This window comes from Brachypodium distachyon, chromosome 3 (assembly GCF_000005505.3).
Source record: "Brachypodium distachyon strain Bd21 chromosome 3, Brachypodium_distachyon_v3.0, whole genome shotgun sequence".
NCBI classification, from domain to species: Eukaryota; Viridiplantae; Streptophyta; class Magnoliopsida; order Poales; family Poaceae; genus Brachypodium; species Brachypodium distachyon.
In genome coordinates, this window is record NC_016133.3 from 28,523,228 (window position 1) to 28,530,211 (window position 6,984).

The following is a 6,984-nucleotide window of genomic DNA, read 5'->3' on the forward strand; positions in this document are numbered from 1 at the left end:
CCAAAAAAGGGTCCAGATAAATGTAGTATTTCGGTACTTAATATGGGACGGAGTGAGTATTTGTTTGAAAAAAAAAGGAATTTTCTCTCCATCCAAAACTTGTTCCCTCCACTTTTCTCAAAAAATCACCCGAAATATCACTTTCCCTCCGCCCAAAAAATAGATTTCCTTTCATTATTCCAATTTTTTTTCCGTGTCTACCTATGTCCCTACGTGTTGGTGAGCAAGATTTTTATCCCCATGCCATCTTCTAATTAAACCAGCGCGCCAGCACCTCCTAATTAAACTGCCACGAGCCACCACCTCCTCCCCAATTTTCTCTCCTCGTCTCCACGATTTTCTCCAGTGACCAGATCCACCAACCACCCCAGTCTGCTACATCCCGCCTCCACTGCCAGATCGGAGCCGCCCCGCCACATCCCCCCGAACGGCGCCGCCCCCGCGCACTCGCCTGAACATCGCCGCCTCACCCGCGAGAACGCCACCAGCCGCCTCCCCTGCAACGACAGCGCGGCTCGGCAGAGGCAATCGGTTTGTTCCTTTTCTTCACTTCTCCTCCCCTCTGTTTTCTGCTTGTCTCGTTTTTCTTCCGAAGACTGCTGCTTGTCTCCCTATACCATATGCAACCGCAGTGAGATGTTACATGATCTATGTGGATTTGGGATATAGATTGGGGTTTTATCTTTCTCTGTGCTGTGTGATTCATGTATGCATATGCCTTTCAATGAAGGAAAGATCCGGAGTTGTAACTGACCTGATCCATGAACTCCAGAATTTTCTCTTTTTTGAGCAAAACTCTAGAATTCCCTATGTAACCTTGCTCCGATTCTGTCCTATGTAACCCTGCTCCGGCTCTCAATAGCATCAAGTATCTTAATATTCATTCTGGTATACTCGCAATTACACTTGCTTATGTACTCAAGAAGACCATGACGTTCTGCTGGAGATTCGGAAAGAACCCAGACCACAACCAAAAATGGCCTTAAAAGGGTTGACCTGTTTGGTTGACATATTAATAGGAATGCGTTCACTGTCCTCGTACTTGAGACTTGCTCAAATCATGAATTGAAGTGTGCTATCCTCGTGTGTTTTTTCTGGCCAGATTCTACTCATGTAATGGGCTCGCTGTGTAATTGGGATGGAGCATGTTTTATTCTCCGCGTACATATAAAGTGCTCAAATCACTGCATCACCATGTGATTATTCTCCGTGTACATATATAGCACATGTGCGTTAATGCTGATCTTAATTTGCATGTGGGGCTGCTAATAGTGTTGTTCTTCTCCAATAAATATATATCCTTCTCTCTGTGTTATGTTTTGTTTCCATGAGCTATGGAGATGATACAACCCCATTAGTAGCCTGAAGATAACTTAGGTACTTAGTATCAGCTTATATTTTTTCTAGATTATTTTGTGTACTTTTGTTCCAATTTACATATTCTTATTCTCCGCATGTATGTAGGTAGAGGAAAAGCTGGAAGCAGGGTAAAGGCAATTTGTACTCGAGATGCAACATCTAAAGGTTATGTACTCTTATTTCCTATTTTGTCAATTGAGTTTAGGTTGTTTTCATTTTGTCATGGGCTTGAAAATCTGCGGGAGTAAAAAGCCTTTGCCCGCTGAATCTCGTTATTACATTATTAGTATTCTGGAGCTGTTAGTTGTAGGTTGTTTTGATCAAGCATATTTTCCAAATGTATCTTTTTAATATATGATTAGCATTCTGGACCTTCTCTATGCTGATTCGCCTCAAAGTTAGTGTAATTCAGAATTTGTTTTTGTGTGGTTAATTCTTGTGCCCACTCGGATTGTGCCTTGGTGTTACAGACAACAACACATCATAATTAATCTGAGTAGTGTTTCTTTTTATTTTTGTTTCTGATACTACAAAGAAAAGAAAGTTTTCGGATGACTACATAATCTGATGTGATAATATCATTTCCACGTCATATATAATTAATGCTTTTGTTACTTCCTCCGACCGGTATTACCTGTCTCAAATTTGCCCAAATACGGATGTATCTATGTGTAAAAAGTGTCAAGATACATGTAATATTTTGAAAAGTAATTCCGGCCGGAGGGGGTATTGTTTTCTGTTTACATGTGCCTTGTTGCATGATTGTCTTCACTAAAGAGATCAAAAAATTACTAGCCGCATAATTTACATTACTCAGTGAACATGTTTCCTGTTTTTATGAATATTCTCGCATAATGAAAACACTAAAATCGACAAAACGACACACATATCAACAAAAAAGATTGGCCACATGAGCGAGGAAGCACAAATTGCTTATGTGAGATTTGTTTCCCCTCTATTCTTGCTGACATTAATTACTTTTGGTATTACTTGTTATTTCTTGATATCCATGAACCCCGATTCAATATATTGGAATCTTGTTATATTATTGTGGGATTTAGATACTTTGTGCAATGATGTTGTGTTGTTGTTGCCGCTGTTGCGGGCCGTTGCTGCCCGCTACTGCAGGCTGCTGCTGCTGTCACCGCTGCCCCTGCTGCATGTTGTTGTTGTTGTTGCTGCTGCTGCTTCTTGTTGTTACTGATACTCTCGTTGTTGCTGTCGTTGCAGGCTGTTTTTGTTGCCATCGTTGTGCTATTTTTTTGTTGTATGTATTGCTGTTGTTCCTGGCTCCTTTAATCTATTGCTCTCATATATGCTTCTGTAAGTTTATTTCACATGTTAACTCTCTCTTACTTGACCATGGATGTTTTCTTCTACAGACTGCTATGGAAAATAAGCGTGAGGAAGCACGGTCAGAAGGTGGGCACATAGTATTTGTTACACAGATTGTGACTGAAGTTCTAAGTAGCATACCGCCTCAAGCACCTTACTCAAGCATGGGGTTGCAATCAAGATCGGGGAGTTCTAAGCCCTCCGCTTCTGCACTACGCATCCAAGAGTTAGAAGAAATAGTTTAGCAACAAGATAGAGAGGCAAATGAGATGTACTAGCAGGAGTTAAACAAGAAAGTTGAAGCACAATAGTCTGCACTTCAAGAGATGAAAAGGAAGCATCAAGAAATTGAAGCTGTGAAGAAGAGCCAGCAAGAAAGAGAAGGCTTGGGCAAAGAAGCTGGCGGAAACAGATGGCCTTCTTAGTTTTTCTCTTACGAAAACAAGGTGGATGAAGGCCATCATTGTGTGGTTGTGGCTTGTTCTTTATACCTCACTTTGGAATCATTGAGACATAATTTCGTGGTCTTTTGTTATGTCAATTTTTACATTCCATCTTAACTGTCAATTGGCATACTTATCAATGTACAATGTAACAGCGTTGTTAGTTAACTATACGGTTATTTTTATGTCAGTTCAATTTAGCAATTTTTATGTATTACAACTAAATTTAAATCCTCAGCTTCTTGTAATGTAATTTCAGATCAATATTATTGGAAAAAACAGAAATAAAATTGAATAATATATTTGGCAAAAATAAACAAATCGGATTAAATATTCCCCATAAATTTCGGTCAAAAAAATATTCCCCATAAATTAATTTGGAAAATAAAATATCATATTAAAAAAATCACCTTCCATCCGTGACGTTAATAGTGACGTTTGTAAAATGCTCGGAGCTGACATGGCAGAAAGTCGGTGACGTTCTAGCGTCACCGAAAATCGTGTATTGTGACATACTGCTAGGTAATGTGTGACGTACATAGGCGTCACTGTATTAGCTCATCAATGACAATCTCAGGAACGTCACAGAAAATCAAGTTTTCGGTGACGGTGCCTGCACTTAGCGTCCCTAGGATGAATCTGTGACAGTGAATCAATGACGATGGTTGTGACGCTCAATGAACGTCACGGTGGGGTTTTCCGTGACGTTTTCTGCTAGTCAATGACGTTTACATATCATCACATGAGGTCTGATCTCTTGTAGTGGCTCCACCCACCGGATCAGGCCACGCCATCCGGATCACACAATCAGGAGAACACGGCAGCATGGCCATGGCCCACCAGGCCCGGATCGGGCCCGCAACACCGCGGATGGAGGGCCTCTGCGGATCCAGGCCACCTCCACGAATCCCACAGTAGATCGGCTGTGAGATCAACCGAATCCGGCGCCACTAGCCCCGGATCCGGAGCTCCCACCACCAGATCGAGCCACATCGGCCACGGCAACAACGCCCCCCTTGAAGCACCGCGCCCACCGGCAACGCACGCCCCTGCAGCCACACCCGCTCCGAAGCCGCCGCCTTGCAGATCCTGCCGGCAGCCCCAGCCGGGCCCAGATTGGGCCCGCATCACCGCCGGCGCGCCCCCCACCGGCTCCACGCACCTCCTCGCGCTGTCCTGCGCAGCCCCAACCAGCCCTGCGCCACGACGCCCCCGAAGCAGCCGCCCCCACGCCCGAACGGGGAAAAACCGCCCCGTCGCCACCTTCCCAGGGCGTGCCCGGCTTCGCTGGCATCCCTCCGGCGGCGGCGACGCGGGGGAGGGAGTGGGGTGGGGGGCTAGGGCTACAGCGCCTAGGGTTCCCCCGTGTCGCTAGAGGAGGGCGACGCCGGGGCTGTTTTGGCCTCCTAGGGGTAGCGTTAGCAACCTTTTCTCTTCTCCATCTCATAGTAAGTAACGGACTCATATTCTCTCCATCTCATATTAAGTAACGGATGTATCTATGCCTAAAAAGTGTCTAGATACATGTAACAGAAAGTCACTTAATATGGGATGGAGGGAGTATCTACTAACCTACGGCGCGCTCCTTGGGCATGTCGAACGCATAACATATTAAATGCTCATGAGTGGATGAAATGACATGACACTTACAACAACTTGGCACAAATGTTCAGTTTCATACAACAACTCAGAGAAGCTTAATTTTGCATAGTAAACTTGGCATCGATGTTAACTTTGGTCCAAATAGTGGATTTAAGTAGTTATATCCCGCATACATGGCGTGCCAACGTGGTTAAGTCCAGATGGCTCCCCATCCGTTGCATTTCTTTTTTGGAAAACCCATCCACTTTTATCCATACTTACCTTTTACAGACTATTTTCCTCAAATTGAGCATCTACCCCAATTTTCCGTCACTCTCTGTCCAATCCCTAGTTCTGTACCCCCTTCCTCACCCCTCTCTCAAGTCCCTAGCTCTGTACCTCTGCCTCCCCACCCCTCTTCCTCAAATCCCTGCATCGCTTTCAATACTCTTCCTCAGATCCCCATCAATCGTCGCTTGTGATCTTTTTCCTGACGAAAATGCCCGAGACTGCATCCTCGAGTGGTGTCAGCGGCGAACGTCGAATGGCAAAGTCACACTTGCAACCGGTGAACTACCACTGTTATTACACGGTGGTGAAAGTGAGGACCTCCCTAACGTACGAGAACTAGGATCACGGTCTGTCACCTATTCTTCCTTTTTGTCTTGGGTTAATAGATCCGTCCACACAAAAAAAAACTGTGTAGCAAATACAGCCTAAAGAACCATTAGCATACAAAATCACACACAAAATGACTCAAATCATTCAGATCTCTCCACACAAATCCCCACCAAAAGTGCAAAAAAGAGGGAGATATAAGAGAAGGAACTCACAATATTCTGATGCCGAATCCCTAGGTTGTCGATAGCGCGGTTCCATCGTTGTTGTTCCAACTATCGCTGCATTCACAAACACACCACCGTCATAAGTGCTTCGTCACCGTGTTAGTTGTCACGGTCGAGGAGGTGGATGAAAGCAGATGTGTATGCTGCTGTTTGAGTGAGAACGGTAAGAAGGTTTCCTGCAAAATGAGAAGGGTGGAATGGGAGTCAAGACGCTTATTCACTTTTTGGACATTGTCACACCACATATGCAAGATTAGTGCTTATTCACTTTTTGGTCCAAAGTGAACACCGGTGCCAAATTTGTTAAAAAGCTTTTCTGAGTTCTTATATGAAAAAATGAACATGCGTGCCAAGTAGTTGTATGTATGATGCCATTTCCTATGATATATATGGTGGTGCATTTTCTATAAACTTGGTCAAATTTCGAAAGTGTTTACTCAGAACAAAGTTAGAACATACTCCTTTTTAGAACAAAGGAATTATATAGTACAAATATAGATATAGAAAGAATAAAATACAATCACGGTCATTGGAATTGTCTGGAATTCTCAATTTAGGTATTGTATTTGTTTGGAAATTGAAACTCATGGTCCCTAAACTTGATGAAATGTTCCATGTACGGTCACCGGTACCGTATGGGTATTGTATTTGTGCATCATGTCTAAAAGCTCAACGTGGCACTTTTGCATTTCAGCCCCTAATAATTCTCGAAATGCCCCTCGGCAGCGAGCCCAAGCTTTTTTCATGATCAAGGAAAATGTGCCAGAATTTGTGACCACAAACCACATATGATCTCACTAGACTGCACTCCTCATCTGATTTCATCTCCACTAGACCCAGACCTCCCGTCCATCAACATACCCCATGTTGATATCAGAACCAACAAAAAATCCTCCATGATGGAGAGGCATGTACTAAAGCAGTAGTGGGTGTCATAACTATCTACAGAGACAAAAACCCTCATTTCTTCATCCTCCATGATGGAGAGGCACGTACTAAAGCAGTAGTGAGTGTCATAACTATCTACAGAGACAAAAACCCTCATTTCTTCACATGAACAAATCGAATCTAAAACTCCAACCATGAGTTCTAATAGCAAGAGATCTCCACATACAGAATTCTGGTAGTAATAAACCAACCAAACCCATCTATTTGATGTGCATTCGTGGATTATGAGAACTTACCATACTCCAACGGTGGGGCACCATCGTGACGGCGAACTAGCAATATAGTGCGCCGCTCACAATCGAAAGGATGTGCGCCCAGTGTTCTTGACCGCATCAACTGTCAAGGATGTTCGCCCAGAATCGAAAGCATAGGCCTTGCCGGTTACCGTCGCCGTCGTCGCTTCCTTTTCTCCACCGCCATCTCCCACTCTGTTCGAGCAAATGGAATGCGAATGGTTGCGGGGGCTAATTGCA

The 6,984-nt window shown here is 43.9% G+C and overlaps 1 long non-coding RNA gene across 1 annotated transcript; it reads left to right on the plus strand.

Annotated features, from left to right (window-relative positions):
• Positions 1-1,305: 1,305 nt before the first annotated feature.
• On the plus strand, positions 1,306-2,840 carry LOC104583658. The gene is made up of 3 exons (XR_731542.2): positions 1,306-1,377; positions 1,465-1,524; positions 2,742-2,840. It is a non-coding gene; the product is annotated as an uncharacterized LOC104583658 (long non-coding RNA).
• Positions 2,841-6,984: the final 4,144 nt, after the last annotated feature.